General features: G+C 36.0%; 1 long non-coding RNA gene across 1 annotated transcript; it reads left to right on the top strand.

Moving 5' to 3' along the window:
• The first annotated feature begins 7,736 nt into the window (after positions 1-7,736).
• Positions 7,737-19,036, top strand: LOC124556811. The gene is made up of 2 exons (XR_006968700.1): positions 7,737-7,806; positions 18,551-19,036. It is a non-coding gene; the product is annotated as an uncharacterized LOC124556811 (long non-coding RNA).
• Positions 19,037-20,114: the final 1,078 nt, after the last annotated feature.

Raw genomic sequence — 20,114 nt, 5'->3', positions numbered from 1 at the left:
CAAGGAAATGTCTGATAATGGAACCACCTCCGTCCATCTGGTGAAGTGGTCCAGTACAGTGAGGAGATAATGATATCCTTCCGACAGCAATAGATGTCCCTCAATGTCCAGCTGCACATGTATGAAATGTTGGTTATAAGTGGGAAGTCTACTACCGCTTTGAGCATGTGTCATCCAACCTTGACCCTCTGATGATCTAAGCACATATCTGCCCAACTATGGCAGTCCTAATTTATATTGGGCCACATGAATCTGTCTGGTATCAGTTTCACACTGGCGTTTATTCCCTGATGAGCAAGTCCATGGATGGTGTCAAATAATTGCCGTCGCAATTTTGTAGGTAGAAAAGGTCTCAGTTTTCTCAAGTATACGTTGCACTAAACTTGCGAACATTCACCAGCAGGTTGTGTTTGCCACAGACATAACCCAGATGTACTGTTGCAGTGGAATTCGGTGAGCTGTTGGACTGTCTCTTGCACAGCAGCTAACTCCTTGTAGTCAATAGCCTGAGACATTGATTACAACTGAGACAGGAAATCCACTATTAGGTTCTCAGCTCCTTTTATATGCTGCATTTGCTCATCTAAAATGGAATTCAATATACTGTGTGGGAGTCACCAGAAGAATATCTGTGAATACACAATAAAACGTTGCATTATTCTGTGGCAATGACTGCACAGACAATCCGCTTTACTCTTTGATTTTTATTAGTATACTTTATACCAACCAAAATTTTTTAGCTATTACTATGATTACTGTGTTGTATCTCATTAGCAGATGGAGATAACCTGTGGTTGATAAAAGAGATAAAACATAGTAATCAGGCAATAATTTTTTATATCCTTATGCTCGAACAAAAACAACTGAAAAATCTAAGTCAATAGAAAGACTACTAATAAAAATCAAAGAGTAAAACAGACTGTCTGTGTGCTCATCACCACAGAATAATGCTGCATTTCATTGTGCGTTCACAGATGTTCGTCTGGTGACTCCCACAGTCTCAAGCACTCATTAGTATTAAAGTTATTGCCAATTAACATTGTTGCTGTTTCCAGATATGCATGATGAGACAGAAGATTTCCTTTACTGATGGTTGGAATGTCTGTATGAACATGGAGGAGAGAACTTTTCTATAGTTTTTTGTACTCCCATATAAGTGCTCTTTCCTGCTGCAGAGACGGAGGAGCTCTGTGAGCTAAGTAGGGTAGCCAGAAAATGGGTATAGGTGTGACTGTACCAGTTATAAGCTGCATGACATGGTTGAGTTTTGTGTTAATAAGTCTTGCGTGAGAACTATTTATCCAAGCCTGTGAGCAATACCCCACAGCAGTGTAACCCAATCTCACAACTGAGGCACGGAGTGTAGATGCAGAAGAACTATAGCAAACATATATTATTTGAAATACATCTAAATACCAATGAGGATATCTAATAATTTAGTTTGCAAAAGCACTTCACATAAGCTCACATACATTAAGTAAATAAATGAGAATACCATGTTGTATTTGATGCACAGTGCGTGTAAGATCATTTTATGCATTCCACTTCACATAAAACTTCCCAAACCACTGCAAGCACCAAAAAAATGGACAGAATTTTATTGACAGACAGAATCTACAAGGCTCACACTATCAGTGCCCTACTGTTAGCTCAGAAAACGATTGTGTGTCTCATCTGAACCAATCAAACCCTACTCATAGGTGCACAGAGCCACCAACAGCCTCAACCTGACAACCACAGTAGTTAGTGTCCCATGGTATCCACCATAATTCATTTCAATAGTTGATAAAATTACTTACATTACATTTATTAACCAGTTTGTCTCAAGTAGTTCTGGTACTTTCCAGTATACTTACCAATCACATACACACTGTACACAAATGCTGCTAGGAATGATCTGACTTTCAATGTTGTCAATGTGTCCCAGACTCAACATACTGACTGTAGGTAGGATTTCATGATTCAGTTTCGTAAGTCACTTGATACATCCTCTCCTCAATATTGGTATTTGTACTTATTACACAAAAAATGTTCATCCAAAGTACAGGACTACTACTGAAATTTAGTTACAACAGACAACCTTATACCAGCATTGCATGTTAGTAAAAAGGAAGGCCTGCATAGTGTTGAGTGAGGGATCAGTCCAGTGACTGCTGTCCACTTCCCTCACAGCTTGATAACTTGGCTTCCTTTTCTCAGCTGCTAGAGTTGTTGCAATACAGATAGTTTTTTCAGTGCTGCCACACCACAAGAATGCTTTCAGTTAAGTTTCCAGAGTACCATGCTACCACTCAGGAAGTCATATTGGAATGTCAATGACTGTCTTTAATGATATAACAAAACAGGCAGTCCATATAATGACAACTCTGTAGTCCTAACCAATTGCAGTCAAAAGTGACCATCTTCAGATTGGTGACTCTGAAATTAACAAAATGGGTCAAGTATGATGCAGATATTTACCTTCCAAAATAAGTTACAAGCAATAACAAATAGCCTCTATTTATTTCTCTTCTGTTTCAATATTTTTGTTTTTGTTTTCACTTTTGTTCATCTTTGGAATGTACCACTATGACTTAAAGCAACATAGTTTTATCCACATTCCTATGTACACATTGTTGCCTGTTTTTACAGTGAGATGCCTTTCATATTTTTTGTTACAATTTATGCCTAGTAGTTGCCCCATATTTGGCAAGCACTCAGTATTGGGCACTGAAAATCACTGTTCTGGCACTTAAAGAGTTTATTATGGTTGTGCAACCATGTTGTTTCTCCAAACGAGACTATTTGTTTCCTACTTAATATACTATGTGCTTACCTGATGAAATTTCATGCTAGTTACCATTACATTCAAATGCAACTGTAAATAGTTCATGCAAACACATTACAGACCACAGTTTGGTAGTGTTGTCTCTATATTTTAAATAAAAATTCTAGAAGTTGTATTTTATAAAAGTTTCTTTCCTGATTTGTAATTAATTGACTGTCATTCTGTGCATGTAAAAGTTTTGTAATTAAATCCCACACAATGCTGAACATGAGATGGGACACACATCAGTCTACAAGCTCATTGGATTTGCAGGACATGGTATTGCTGGGACAGTAGTATGAGTAATCATGTGTCCTCATGGCAACTAGTTATGTCCTGCACTACATGTCTTTGTTTGGTTGCTTGTATTGTCTGTGTTACACCAATGTAAATATTCTATCCAACACACACCAGTGGGCAGTCTATTTATATTCTACCAATTACTATCATACTTTTAAGTTTTTAATTACTTTATAAATGGTTTAAACATATTTGCAGATTATAAACAACTTTACATCATGTTTGCTTATACAATATCAGGTTCTTGCTAATTGTATGCATGTTGTTTGAGAATTTAATTGCTCATTGATTTACTCAATGATCACATATGGAATGGTGGTTGGAGCAGTTATAGCCAGTAGCATCCACATGCTAGTCAGCAATTGTTGACTGGTAGATATCAGTATGAATAAAATGTTCTGGGTTTTCTAGCCACATCAATTCAAACAAAATCTTCGAGCTTTTGATGACCACCTCCACCATCATTGTCAGGAGTTCACTGACTGCTGGGGCTGCTATGGTTTCTTGCGTGTATAGGCATGATGACATCATCAGCAGCCAATCAGATAGACCAATGTGGCCAGCGCAAAAGTCGACATGGGCAGCTAGCGGAGCTATTGCCCATGGCCACACTGGTGATGTGATGTGGCGCCAGGGGCAGGCGCCATGTTTGAATGATGTCATCATGCCTATATAAGCAAGAAACCGTAGCAGCCCCAGCACTCAGTGAACTACTAATGACGGTGGCAGAGATGGTCATCGAAAGCTCGAGGATTTTATTTGAATTAATGCTGCTGGAAAGCTGAGAATGTTTTATTCATGTATGTTGTCACAAAAGAGGACACATAGATTTTAGTATGTAAAGCAGCTTTGTGTACCAGTTCTGCACATCATCAAGGGTATACATATAACATGTTTTGTAACTATGTTGCATGTATCTTAGTTTGTAAGGTAAATAACTATATAATACTTGGCTCCTCTTGTTAATTTCAGAGTTACTGATCTAAGGATGCCCAACTTTGAGTGAAAGGGGAACCAAAATTAATAAATAAATATTTGTTACATTCTGGACTGACTGTTTTATTATAGTGTGCTATTAAAACATTTAAGTTTTAAACTATTTGATTTTGCCATTGACACCAAAACTTCAGATTAATTAATCCAGTTCATTCCATTTACTGGTACTGGTATCTTGACATTCCTTCCATGATCTAGTGGCAGGCCTGTAAAAGATCAGTAGTGACTGAATATTAGGATGTAGGAACAAAACTTGTAGAAGTTTACTTTTAGTTTTACTTGGAAAATGTGTCATTTCTAATATGGATAGCCCCATGAATCATGGACCTTGCTAAAATGGGGTGGCTTTTGTGCCTCAAGAATGCACACCAAACCATATCATAAGTTAAAATGTAGCAATATAAAATAGCTCCATTGACTACAGTTACACTCCTTTATAATATATTTTTTCTCTTATCTATCCATTCCAATAATGTGTAAAACATCATTACATGGAATTACAAAATCCTTAGTTACACTCTGTCAGACTACAGATTATTGATGACTCCTACAAATATTTTTGTGACACATTCTAAATTTAAGATACGTGTAAATTTGATCCCACTAGAAATTTTTTGTTTCTAGCTTGCCATTTGTTATTTAAAAGCAATCAGTCCTCACATTTTAACAAACATTTAACTTTTTCAGGAACCATAAAACTGAACAGTTATACAGTACGTATACAAAATTATTCTCTTCCAGAATGTTTGAATCTTAAAATAAATCCTGTTAAAATTTTACTGTTCCAGTTTTGCAGCTATGAATTTTCTGGTTACAAAAATGTACAAATTTCTTAAAGTAACATGTTAGGATTCGAAATATTCCAGTTTTAAAATTAAACTTTCAGAAAATTCTTGGCAAGCTTTGGAAATCCAAGTGCATATGAAAAGTTCTGCATTGTAAAATAGAACCAACAATTTATTAGTTAATGATTATACACTTTATAGTTACTCAAGATAACTGCAATAACTAACTCTTGTATTTCACTTTTGTTTCCTTTATATTATAGGCCTAATCTGAAATGTAATAGCTTTGTATTTTATTATTTTGTAATTGCTGTCCCACACATGCCACTCAATTGAAACACTACGCTGCTCATGGGCCAGTAGTCAAAATGCATGCATCTGTAGTTAGTCAGTGATGAACATTTAGTCGGTTCAGTTGCTAAGGTCAAAGGTATGCAGCTATCATTTGCCACTTGTGAATTTATGAAGCCACCCATGGTCTGTGTAACTTACTGGCTGATTGACAAAATCTGTATTAATATGACGCTAGCCAAACGTCAATATTGAGCTTAGTGTCAATAAATGTAAATATAAAGAAAAATAAAGTTCAACAGTGCTGTGCAGGTCTGCTTAAAATCGGTTTATAACATCTAATAAGTGTAGGAGGAAGGTCAAAGAAGATGAACTTCCATGAGACTTAAGATGTACCCAAAATCAGGCCAGTAACATGACAAATGATGCTCAATGCCCGATGAACTGTGAGATATAGGCATTCCATAATATCAGTAAAAATGACAGAAATTTTACCACAGGTTAAGGGAAATGAAATACATACAAACACATGTATAAAGTGCAAAGAAGGGTGTGACATCACATAAGACTTTAACAACTAGCAGTATATTGGACACGAATACATCAACTGTTTGTGAAGTGTTTATTAGTGAAGAACAAGAGAAGATAATATTTAGAAGTGAAACGGGCTACAAAATTGAAGTATCTTAAAGCTCAAGCCATATTTACATCCAGTCATTGAGACATTAGATGGAGTCAACAGACTGTTAGCCATATTTGGAGGATGACAGAGAAGGGAAACCTGCTGGCTGTAAACAAATGAACTGGGTGGAAAGAAACAAAACATCAGTAACATGCATCAGCAGTTAACGCCGGCAGAAAATTATAATTCTTTTGTTAAAAGCAAATTATCATTTTGAAGGCGAGTATTGAAAAAGGTGTGGGCAATTCATTACACAGAAGAGAAAAAGAATAATTTAGTAACAGAGGAAATGATATGCATAATGCCTTAAAAGTGATGACAAATTTAGTGTATAAATGAAAGGATATAATGATAAAACAAATAATGAAGTCAGTATTTAAATTCAAAATCAGATAATAATGATAGTGACATAATTAAGGAAACTAATAAGAAACTTGATGGTTTGAAAAAATAACACTTTCAATGAAGGTTGTTTTGAGAATGGAATGAAAAGTATAAACAGAGAATTTAATTATAAAACTGCATCTGTTACAAATGAATGTGTAGTCAGAGAAAAGGAAATTGAAAACAGTTGTAAGAAGCAAATGGTAGTAGCTGTTAATTCTTGTTTCACCAAGTTAGAAGTAGTAGTGCCAGCATATATGACGATAATACCAAAGACCTGGATCAGATCTGAACTGATGATCTACAGCATCCCAGTAAATGATGTTAACCACTTCTCCACAAGGATGTAGAAGAGCTGTGTTGATTGTGTAACTAATGGGGACGTATTGAATCGAATTGGGGGGAAAATATATTGCACAACTGGATTAAAAGAAGGGAATGGCTAACAAGACACATCGTGAGGCATCAAGGAATTATCAGTTTGGTAATTCAGGGAAGTGAGGGGCGTAAAAATTGTAGAGGGTGACGATGCTTGCATTATGAAAGTTCAAATGGATGTAGGTAGTAGGAGTTATTTAGAGATGAAGAGGTCTGATTAGGACAGGGAAAGACGCATCAAACCTTTGAGACTGAAGATCACAGCAAAATAGTACATGCCATTTAAAATAGTTTTTTGCGTAAACAGAACATATAATGCTACACCAACATTACATTGACTACTGCACTTATAACTTGGCTTGACTTGAGTGAATAACTGCTTTACCTTTATTTGTTGGACGATTTCACTTTTTTGCAAATACGTATGTCTCATCCACTAGGCAACTTAGTATAAATAATTAAATTCTAGTTACGTTATGAAATCGGCTATCACTACTTAATGATTGATAATAGATTAATAAGTGTAGAACGTTATAATTTCATAAATTAGGAGCAAAAGTTTTGGAGTATAATTTACAAGTGCATTTAAAACAACGCGCCAAATGTATTGCCTTTCATTGATTGGTTGGTACTTCGAGGTACGTCAGCAGCAATCGAGTAAGGGAACATTATTCCTCTTAGAAAACAAATCTAGAATTTTCTACGTTTGAACTTACTCACTATGTAACTGTAGATACGCTTTAAATATATGTAACATCATACGTTTTAAGTTTAATTACAGAGAAGGACAATGTCATCTAATAAAATCTTTGGCGCGACAGGTTATGTATTCCACTTGTTGCTTGAGCGGCAAGAAGGTGCGGCTTCGCAGTATCGCGCTGAATTTATTGTGGAAGTGGCAGTGGTGCGTGACACCTAGGCAAGCAATATTATTGTTCTCTAGAAACTTAAATTCTGAATACTCAGATCTGATTTTTTCTCAACATGGCTGGAAATATAAATGACCCAGTAAGAAAACTGTCAATTCTTACAGATTGAGGAAACAAGAGCAACTTCGTTTGGTCTTAACATTAACTTATTTCTTACAGTATAAGCGTTTGCTTAATACGTACCAAAATATTTCGATACAATGCCTCGAGTCCTGCGTGCCAACGCTAAGAAAAACGAAGACGAGGCGCGGAGAGGTAATTACTATTGGAGTGATTTATAGCCTTGTGTTTCTGTATGTAGCTTCCCAGTTTATACGGCTTTTGAGCACGAAGAATTGTTTGGTACCATGAATTGTATCACGAATCCCTCCGCTTCCCCAATTTCAGTAGGAATTGCGTGTGTGTTTCAGGAGAGCAAAAGTTTCGGGGAACAAGTTTGTTTTAAAGTCTAAATGTAGATTCATTGGAAAGAAACACTAGAAACAAATTGATAATGAAAGACAAAACTGATATCTTCACCTTCGAAATACAAGGACCAGCACACTCAGCAAGAGGCTTAAAGCCATGTTTTATAAATATTGGTCGATACTCGTAACTCAAGCCATGATTGATTGCTTTGTAAATCCAGCTGGGAAGCTTTTATTTTTTAATAGGGCTTGATAAGTTTCTCTCTAGTTGAAGCGACTGATTAACTATCTAGCTAGGGCCTATTATTTTAGCGTGCTATTATACCGTAACCTATGGAAATACATTTCTCTTAACGGTGTCGCAATCAAGTACTTGAATTTTTATTCCTTTCTTTCACGTGTTCAATGTTTAATTTTGGGTTTACGTTAAGGAAAGATGGCTCACAATTATATCGCATTTAAACTTTGTATTGGAATTTGGCGGATTTCATACTTCCCTTCATCACACACGCCGTATCGTCATCCATATTTCAAATGCAATTCATTGTGTTTCTGTTCTACAATATGCCAATCTATCCCTGAATGATGCTCTTCTTAATTTTCACGACTACTAAATGACGTTCACCCACTCTTATGACACATCTGTTTACACTGATCATTTGAGTTATTCATCTGAAATGCAGAAGCAAGTCATTCGAATTATATTGAAAAAGAATCGTGTAAAAGTTGTTTCAAAGAACTAAACATTCTAACGTTTTCATCATTGTATATATTCAAGACCACTGTGATTGCACTGCGTGATCACACAAAACTGGAGACTAATGAGACTGTTCATACATACAACACAAGGAACAGAAAACAACTGCAGTGCATTCCACGTAGATTTAAGATTTTTGAAAAAGGACCCAAATACTCTGGCATCAAGTTAATACAAGCAATGCCAAGGGAATTACAAGACCTCAAAACTGAGAAAACGTCCAGCAAGCTAGTATCAAATCTGTAATTGCTTGTTGAAGCTGTCATCTGCGTGCAGATGTATTGAGGTTTTCAGTTTGCCCCATGTTCGTACAAAAATTCTGCAACATATTCCATGTTACTCACACTAGGACACCTAACATTAATGTTATTGATATATACATATCTCAGTCACATATTTCTTGCACACAAGACAATGAGCACGAGCTTTCACATTTCACTTTGGCAGATCATTCTGTAGTGAAAATATGTATGAAATGCAATTTGTTTGATGTTAATTAATGAAGAATAAAGGCTCTCATCTACTTATGGCCTTATATGGGCATAGACCTCCATAGAGAAAATTGAGAAGCAATGCTTTTGTTACTTCAGATATGCCTCCTCTTGGCTCTTGGAACAGAGAAATATGTATAAACGAATAAAATAACCAGGACTAAATGTAGTACCCTGAAGTCAGTGAAGATGAATGTAATGGATGAAAGAAATCTTTATGTTAAATGTTATGGAATTATTGAATATACTTAACTATGTTCATGAGGAAGATGAAGGAAATCAGCTGCAGGTTCATTAGAGGAAACATTTCAGCTTCCTCCTTAAGTGATTTAGGCAATTATCGAAACCTAAATCAGGAATAGAAGGGGACAATTTGAGGCCACACTCCAAATGTACAAGTCCACTGTGTGAAATCATGCACCATATGACTTCATGTTATTGCAAACATTTTGGATATTTTTTTATTTTGTGTGTGTCTGAGTGCTATGGATATACGTTATCTGGTTATTGCATATTGGAAAGCTGTTGATTAATAACAAACTCATAAAACTATTGGTGTATTATTTGAGAATTGTACACTGTATCTGGCATATTAACAAAATTTCATAGTAGTTCTTAACAGAAACCATCTAACATTGTAAATGTGTCACTGAGAGAGCATTGAAACCCAGTATTATTGTTAAATATCAATTTTATCACGACAGCTCAGGAACTAAGGTTACTATATGAACTCTTTTTTTCTGTGATGTGTTCTGAAGATTCTCGTAATTTGTATTTACAGTGAAAGAACTCTTTTTAAGCACCCAGTGCCTTAAAAATGACAGTTGAACATACAACTTTTGTGTATAACTGACTTGCTTGTTCTAGTAGCTGGTAAGGATGTACTCCCACTTAGTGTTTTATTCAGTGTTCAGTTGGTACTGTATCTGTTATTTATTGTAAAACAGGCCCAGGTTGCATCTGACACCTCTGAAAATCAGTGTCTGAGAATTTAGGCTAGACTGGGCATTTTGACAATCATGTGAGATGTATGATCTTTTCACCAAATCACAAGATGTGCATAGTAGAATTGATTACACTCTGAGATCCAAATGAAGATGTTAGATGTCTATTTACTTATTTATTTCAGGATCATCTCACGAGGGTATTAGATTTGTTATCGTAGTACAGTAAAAATAAATAACTCAAAAATATACGTGCAGGTAGAATATATAAGAATGCTTTTATGAGGATAGCATAACTGGTTAGCCATAGCCTTCATGAAGGAACCATTGCAGCATTTTCATGAAAAGGTTTAGGAAAATCACTGAAAAACTAAATCAGTATGGCTGGACAGAGCAAACTCCAGCCTCCTGGTTATGGGGTCAGTGTCTTAACAACTCCACTGCCCTGCTCAGTTGATCCATGTTTTAAATTGTTCTTTGACATGAACACATTCATTGCTGCACACATCAGGGACACCTGTTGGTGACTCTGGAACAATGAACTTGCTGCTATGTCCCTTGAACTAACCCTAGTCCATTAGGAAAACTGGTTGCAATAAAATTATTGTACATGGAGATTTTAAACTTTGAGTTGCTATCAACCAGCAAAAATCACAGGCAGTTAAAAACATTGATGCCTGGCTTTAACATACTCCCAGTAATCTTATTTCCAACAAGGGCATATGACTGCAGTATGAATGCTATTGACAGTGTTTTCCTGCATCCCACATATTATAATGATGTAAAAATACTGGCTATGTTAAATGGTCTGTTGGATCATGATGCTTAAACAGCATAGCAATCCTAAGACTTGCCAACTGGGAAATAGCTAATGAAGATACCCAAGTTAGGTGTGTTAGAATAATAAACAGTGAATCCACTAATATGTTTAGTAACAGTCTACAACAGGAACTATGGGAAGAAGTCTACCATGAATACACTGTGGATAAGAAATTTAATTCATTTCTAAACCTCTTTTCCAAACACCTTGACAAATTAAAATTAAATCAAATGCAAGTAGGCATTAGGAGTGGATAACAACTGGGATTAGAATATTATGCACCAACAAAAGCACTTTACCTAGAACAGAAGAATAGTACACACAAGCAGTGAAAATGCACTATAAGAGATATCCTAAAATCTAAACTATGTAATCAGAAGAGCCAAAAATATGCATTATACACAGCAAATTAACAGATCAAGCAATAAAACAAAAATCTTATGGAAAATCATAAAAACTGAAATATATAGGGACAAAAAATTAGAACAGTTAGGAGTACCACATTTCATAGATATGGAACAGACAACAGCAATATGAAATGAGTAGCCTCTGGGCTCAATAAATTTTTCCCATCTCTTACTGAAAGTATGGGAACAAAAATCACTCAGCCTCCCTCAGATGTCATAAATTACTTAATCTTACTAAATGTACACTGATGATGACACTGCAATTCAAGTGCACAACACATAATGAAATTACAGAAGTCATCACATACCTAAAAATCACCAGGTTTTCTGAATATGACAGAATATCAAACAGGGCACTAAAAGTGAATAGTGACTTAATCAATAGTGACTTAATCAGCAAAGTACTGTGCTATTCATGCAATGAAAACTAGATTATTTCCTTATAGATTAAAGCATTCTACGATGATACCAGTACACAAAGGTGGTGGCAGACATGTGATATCTATCAGCATGTCTCACTGCTGCCAATTCCTTCAAAAATATTTGAGGGGGTAGTGTACAATAGGCTACATGAACACCTAACACAAAATGGATCACTAACACCCTCCCAGTTTTTCTATCATAAAGGGCTCTCCCCAGGTGGAGCAATATTCAGTCTCACGAAGGAAAGTCCAGGTGAACTGAACTGTAGAAGGTGTCCTGCGTGGATTCTCTGTGATCTTGTTGAGGCCTTTGGTTGTATAAAACAACATATTACTCCAAAAACTTACAAAATATTACATCAAAGACCAGCCACTAACTTTATCAAAATCTTACTTACATAATATGAAACAAAGAGTTGCCCTAACAGATTCAGGTGGAACAACAAAATCAGAGTGGAGAGTTGTTGTGTAAGGTGTTTCCCAATGCTTGATCCATGGGCCATTGATCTTCGTAGTGTACATTAATGACCTACCAGCATCAGTAAATAACAATACAAATGTAGTAATGTTTGCTGATGATACTAGCATCTTCATCAAGGATTTGAAAACCTCAGTACAGATTGCTACAGAAGCTATAAATAGATGGTTTGCAGTGAATATTTTATTGTTAATCCATTGAAAAATGCAGTTTCAGACAGCAAATAACAAGTGACCAGCTCTTAAAATAGATATATATATAATCAGAAAATTAATGAAATTTCAGATGTAAGATTTCTAGACATACAAATGGATAATTGGTTAAAATGGAATGAACATATTAATCACCTCCTCAAGAAAGCTGCTGAGAGTACTTTGCACTAAGAGCTATCTTGTTTTGTATTGACAAGGTAATAATAATGTCATCATATTACACATATTTACACTCTCTCATCTCTTATGGTATGATAGCCTTGGGAAATGCTTCAAAAGTGGAAAAAGTGTTTAAACTACAAAAATTAGCTGTGAGGCTGTTCTTTGGTGTTACAAAATGGACATATTGTTAAGCATATATTCAAGAAACTTGGGATATTGACATTCACAGTCATTGTATCTATTCATTGGTAATGTCTGTAATAAACAACACAAAACAAGACTAAATATGACATGCACAACCATGGCAAAAAGCAGAAGCAAAGCCAGCACAAAGTCACAATAGCCCTCATTGTAGTGCAAAGAGGAATTATCCAGTCTGTTATAAGGGGTTACAATAAGCTCCCACTGCATATAAAAACTAGTACTGACAATCCTCATATATTCAAGAGGAAACTGAAACAATTCCTCAAAAATTATACCATGTATAATTTTAAAAAAAATTGTAGAGCTATAAGTGGTGTAAAAGATGTATCAGGTTATAAATGAACCTATAATATTCTGTGCATACATATGTAGCCTTGAGTACCTTGTATGTATATTTCTTGCAGTATTTCCACTTTTTTTAAACTTTGAATATAGTATTGAATGCCTTAAATTTATATTGTTTGTTCTTTTTCTCTTTTTCATCAAGCAGTATTGTATACTTTGGCTGGTCCTACATTACAGTACAACCATTGTACTGAATGTATTATCGCCACCAAATAGATATAAAGTCCAGGTCTGTAAACATGCCACTGTGCCCCATGCACATCTTCATGGCCCCCATCAGTTCACCTGAGAACTGAGTCAGCATCACGCCATGATGAGATGTTGAACGCAGAAGAATGACAAGGCATTACCATCAGGCACTATAGATATTGGCACCTGTTGCTATATATTAATTATAATTTTGATCTCCTTGGCAGTTTATCATATAGTTACTGAAAGAAAATGCTGTTTTCCACTTTTTGTTTGTTTTTTTGTGCTAAATGTAAGTTCACAGTGCCTTTTGTTCCTTGATTATATTCCTCTTCAGGAATAAAGGAATATATGTTCCATAAACGTTAGAGGAAGAAGGCTATTTGTCTTATTTTGTTGAGAATGATGACAGTACTAATAACGAGATGCAGTGGGAGAGGTATGAGGAATGTATGCCATTTTATTCTGTAAGAAACACAGCAAGCTGATATGCAAATGGACAGGAATAACTTGCAGTAACAAAGGCATAAATGGAAGGAGAACACTTGAGCAGAATTACAAATAATGAGTGAATAAAAGAAGTTGAGATGGGATTAGGGTAGGATAGGACAAAGAAGTGAATATAATACTGGAAAAAGAAGTAAAACAATTAAAAGTAAAGGAAAAACAATAAAACAAAGGGAAGTGTAAAAGCAACTTATGAAAGCATAGGAATGGAAAGAGGAACTGCCTGGCATTGGAAGTAATAATGACACACATATCAGTATCAGATGCACTATGGGAATGTAACTTGTTCTAAAAAGACAAATGGATGGTAATAGTTCTGAGGGCTTTTGTTTCTTAGAGATACCACAGTGCATCAGATGAAATTATATTACTTAAAATTAAAATTATGGAAATCATAAAAAAGTGTACAGTCGATGGCAAAAATGTTATTGCTTTAAATATTAAAAGAGACTGAGGCTGGCATGTGTCAGGTATCGGGTATTCAGGTAGACACAGCAGTGGATAGAGGTACATCTGCCAGGTAATGATGGATTTGCATTATATGAAGTATATGGCAAAGTAATCAGCCAATCCAGAAAGGGACTGTTTATCATCAGAAGGTACATATCTATGTATATGTGAATCAAACAGCAACACTGGAAGTTGATATTCTCTCAGAGGCTATTGTGTGATGTGGATGCACTTGTGTATGAACCCGTCTAACTAACTTTGAGGTGCAGGTGACATCAAGGAAGTATTGTTGATAGATTAGAGGCAAGGTGACCTGAATCTGCAACAGAATTTGTCATTCCCACATTCATAATCATGTTTTATTTTTCTTCCCTCTAGCTCTTTCCAGAGTCCTTCTCACTCCTCTTCTACACACACAGTTTGTATTTTAATGTTCATTTATTATTTTTTCTTTCCTTGTTTCTTTGCCCACTGATCATTCTTTAGTTTGTGATCTCTTACTGTGTGATGAAATCTAATCATATACCATCATAACTCTCCCTTGATGTCTTGTCTCCCAACCTTCCTTAACTGTTATCCCTTCTGTGTCTCATTATACACCATGGCAAAACTTTGAATAGTCTCATCTGGTCTCCAGGGAATGCAACTTCTGATTTGATAATTCACATTAGAAAAAAAAGAATTCCACTTCATTGCAGATTCTCCATCATTGACATAATACAACAGGAGTAGTCATGAATGTAAAAATGAGAAGGGTATTAAATTGTAATGTTAAAAGTGGCAGCATTGGCACAGTTTCCTCTTACTGCATATGTTGCAATACATTTTTGATAATGTGAACATTAAGTGAGCCTATGTGTGCCACATTCTGTTTTACTCACTCCATGATGTAATGTATTTTAACCAGCAGAAACAATGACATATACTTACATATATTTTACATTGTTCCCCAAAAGCTATAAAGATACTTGACTTCAAATGAATCAACACCTCCAATATTATAAAAAATGTTAATTTCTGGGGTAACTTTCACTATTAGGACCAATGTTGGGACCCTGAAGATTTCTTTGGCTGTAAGGAAAATTTTAATCTAAATAAACAACGTAATGTGTTTAATGATAGTCGTACTGACTAAAAATGACAAACTAGGCAGCCCGATACAGAGTCACAAAACTGTGATCATGTTCTTGAATTTTGGAGGAAACTGAAAACAAAAATATAGACTCTGAGATGTGTTAACAAAACACATGTAAATCAGGCAGTTCTCCCACGTCAGAATCAATAACACTTATTTTTTAAATTAAAATCTTTTCTTATCCCTCCAGTTTGCATTGTATTGTGGCCCTATTCCACACTTCTTTAACCTCTGACTCCTCTCTAAATTTGTGACCCAGTAAATGTGTGACTAATGCTTTCATTTCTTTATGTATGAGTGGACTTCTAAGAGTAAGTTGCACACTATTATGGGGGGCCAAGTAACTTTCATTGAATACTGCACTACATTTCCAAGTGACACATATAAATGACACTATGATTTGTATTGACTGTTTTGTTTAAGATTGATAATTTCCTCACTACAAAATAATGTAAAAATCAATTTGTAAAAATTACTTGTAAATATGCTCTCTTGACCTGTCCAATATCATATGTACAATTGTGCAATTCTATGATTGCCTAGATAAATAAAATACAGTACAATACAATACAATACTATTTTTCAACACATTCATCAAGTATCTGTAAACAACAGTCAGATTTTTCTACCAATGATTCAGCTCCTCAATGATAAAAATCTGCTGCTTGGTAATGGAACCATTTTAGAATGTCTGTGTGAACATCCTCATGACTGGAGAATCTCTTTATCACTCAGATATTGACCTTTGACTACCTGGTCATTGCCTTCTGTGGCCAATGTCAATGTCCTTCCTTCCAGATCAACATTACCCACACTGGTACATCCTTGATCAAATTATTGGCACCATTTCACTACGCTATATGTGACATTGCATTAGACCCATTTACACCAGAATTTCACAGGGAATCTGTGTGCAAATTAAGCATTTTGCCCAGAAGAATCCTACTGTGGTACGGACTTCAGCTTCGGAGGACATTTCAAGTTGCTGTACCATTTCACTCTGACAGTATGATGCACTTGTTATTGTAGGCTGTTCTGACAATGTGGCACCATTAGCGAATAATGGTCTTAGCATTGGATGGGATGTGTAACTTGCTTTCTAAAGCCTCTACATTATTTTTTCTGCGCAGTTTTCAAAATATTTTAAGACTAGAATTACATACCGGGTGATCAAAAAGTCAGTATAAATTTGAAAACTGAATAAATCATGGAATAACGTAGATAGAGAGGTACAAATTGCTTGGAATGACATGATGTTTTATTAGAACCACAAAAATACAAAAGTTCAAAAAATGTCTGACAGATGGCGCTTCATCTGATCAGAATAGCAATAATTAGCATAGCAAAGTAAGACAAAGCAAAGATGATGTTTCCAGAATGAGATTTTCACTCTGTGAGTACCGGGCGTGAGTCGTGCTTCGGTAGCTCAGTTGGTAGAGCACTTGCCCGTGAAAGGCAAAGGTCCCGAGTCCGAGTGTTGGTCGGGCACACAGTTTTAATCTGCCAGGAAGTTTCAAAGATGATGTTCTTTACAGGAAATGCTCAATAGGTCCACCATCATTCCTCAACAATAGCTGTAGTCAAGGAATAATGTTGTGAACAGCACTGTAAAGTACGTCTGGTGTTATGGTGAGGAATTGGCGTCGGATGTTGACTTTTAGCATCCCTAGAGATGTCAGTCGATCACGATACACTTGCAACTTCAGGTAACCCCAAAGCCAATAATCACACGGACTGAGATCTGGAGATCTGGGAGGCCAAGTGTGATGAAAGTGGTGGCTGAACACACGATCATCACCAAACGACGTGCGCAAGAGTTCTCTCACGCATCTAAAAAATATGGGGTGGAGTGCCACCTCGCATAAACATTGTACGTTCCAGCTGGTGTTTATCAGCCAGGCTGGGGATGATGCGATTCTGTAACATATCGGTGTACCTCTCACCCTTCACGGTACAGTTGCAAAACCAGAATCACACAATTCCCCAAAGAAAAAAAGGCCCTATAACGGTAGATGTGGTAAATCCAACCCATACCGTGACTTTCTCATTGTGCAATGGAGTTTCCACGAGAGTTCTAGGATTTTTGGTAGCCCAAACCCTGCAGTTGCAGGTGTTGACAGACCCTCGGAGCATGAAATGAGGTTCGTCGGTCCACAAAACGTTACTCAACCGATCATCATCTTCCGCCATCTTTTGAAACACCCACACTGCAAATGCCGTCCACTTCACTAAATCGCCAAGTAACAGTTCATGGTGCCAATGGATTTTCTATGGATAGCATCAGAGGGTATGCCTCACTGCCAACCAAACAGTAGTGAATGGAATGCCAGTGCAATGTGCGACTCCACGGGCGCTGACTTCCCCGTGCATAGACAAATCCACTACAGTCTCCATTTCTTCCTGAACTGTCTCAGCGGCATTATATCTTGTGCTCAGTTGGCCACTATGGGGTCTATCGTTTAAACAACCTGTGTCTTTGAAGTTCGAAATCATTCTCGCCACAGCTGCATTTGTCAACGGACCTTTACCTGTTCGAATCCCCTTCCTGTGGCAATAGGATTGTAATGCTGAACTAGCACATTCCTCATTCTGATAATACAGTTTCACTAAAAGCACCTTTTCAGGTAACATCAACATGCCGCGACTGCTGGCGCATCTGATTCTGTCTCTCATTACACCTCCTGTTATACATGATTGTCATGCACAGTCACTGACATTTTGCTGTCCAGCACCATCTGTCGGACATTTTGTGAACTTTGTTTTTCTTTTTTTTGGTTCTAATAAAACCCCATGTCATTCCAAACATGTGTGTCAATTTTTACCTCTCTATCTACATTATTCCGTGGTTTATTAAGTTTTCAAATTTATACTGACTTTTAGATCACCCAGTATTTTAACATATTATTGCTGTATATTTTCCAGCACTATATTCTTTTGCATTGCTTTCCTTCTGAATTTTATAATTTGTGTTACCATTCCATTATCAATAAGTGTGTAAACATCATGTTGCTCTGTAACTCAAGGAAACATGATATTACTTCTGTATATCTAACTGAGGATGTTTTTCAGATTCTCTGTGCCGAATACTGTATTGCACATGAAATGCAGCTATTGAGAAAGTCTGTGCTCACCAAACTGCCACAGACAACAAAGAAATAAGAATCCACATGACTAAATGTTTTAGCACACGGTTTATAATAAAGTGAAATTTTGGTTCATAACAACACTATGGAAAATGTTGTATTTATCAGTAAAGATAATTTGTATACAAGCACTGTTATAGAGTTCTGTTTTATCCTGTATAACTTCAAATATAAGAAGTACTGTACATATTTTATTCAGAGCAAAAGGAAATATGGAAAGGAGCATTTGAAGTAATTAACTAAAATTTGAGACACATAGAAATGTTGTACCTGTTTAAAAATGTGAAAATCAGTATTTAGAGGAAGAACTCACATCATGTTTTACAGAATCTAGGTATAAAATTACCTATGACTCTCTGTAAGGTTTACTTACTTGTGTAGTCATATTTTAAATTAAAGGTGTCTTACTGTATGTATTTAATTATTTATAATGTGTCTCAGACTAAATGACCTTGTAGCTACCACCAGTTCAGTTAATTTACTAATCCCTTTATTGATATTACCAAACTTAGGATGAGTTTTTACTTAAGGATACAATACAAGCAGATGGAAACTGTGAAAGTGATACACAGCTATCACTGATGAACAAAATTACAGAGGCTGTTGAAAGATATTTTCTGTGTATTTTGGTTTAAGGGAATCAAAGTTGCTTGTGCCTTGCTACAAAGTAATAATTTAATCACAATTTATTTGGTTTGTTACACCAGTTGCACTTGTTTCTGTGAAAATACCTTCACAAGAGAAAAAAAGCCTATAATACAGAGTCACTCAAACATACGACACAAACTACAGTTATGGAGCAACATTCATGGAGATGTACTGTGATTTGGTTGCCATCACTACAGTAATAGTTCAGCATATTGTCACTGCACATCTGTTCCATTGCATTCAATGAACCTATAAATGAGGTGCATATTGCCCAACTCTTAATCTCTAAATCTATCCACACTCATGTATTTAACTATTAATGTACACCTATGCGCGAAGAGTAAGGGGGCATTACTGTCGCCAGAAAAAAGTGTGGTGAGTGGATGGAAAAGATTTGTTTCCAAACAACACACACAGTGTACCCTGTAGACATTTGGAGTGTTATGCAGATATCTGTAGTATAATACCGGTACAAAGATAAATGGGGGTAAGAACTCTAACATAATTCAGTTACTCTGTAATAAACCATTGGAGACCAGGCATCCCCTATAAATAAATATCCTTGAACAACGTCTTAACATTTATCGGAACTCAGGTTCATCCTTTATTGTTGTACAAGTGGCCAACCACAAATTAGATACCTTTCAAGAGGACCCATTCTAGAGTAAGTAGCTGTAAATAGATGAATTTGTAGTAAACAGACCTCAATCTGATCGTCTGTTAACAACGAAAAAAAAAAAAAGAATTAAATTGGATGTGTGATAACCAGTTTTTACGATCAGAATGTACAGCAAAAACATGTAGTGATTAACCATGATAAATTAGTGCAATGAAATTAGATT

Source organism: Schistocerca americana, chromosome X, assembly GCF_021461395.2.
Source record: "Schistocerca americana isolate TAMUIC-IGC-003095 chromosome X, iqSchAmer2.1, whole genome shotgun sequence".
Taxonomy (NCBI): Eukaryota; Metazoa; Arthropoda; class Insecta; order Orthoptera; family Acrididae; genus Schistocerca; species Schistocerca americana.
The sequence above is the reverse complement of the archived record's forward strand: the minus strand, read 5'-3'. Positions and strand labels throughout refer to the sequence as shown.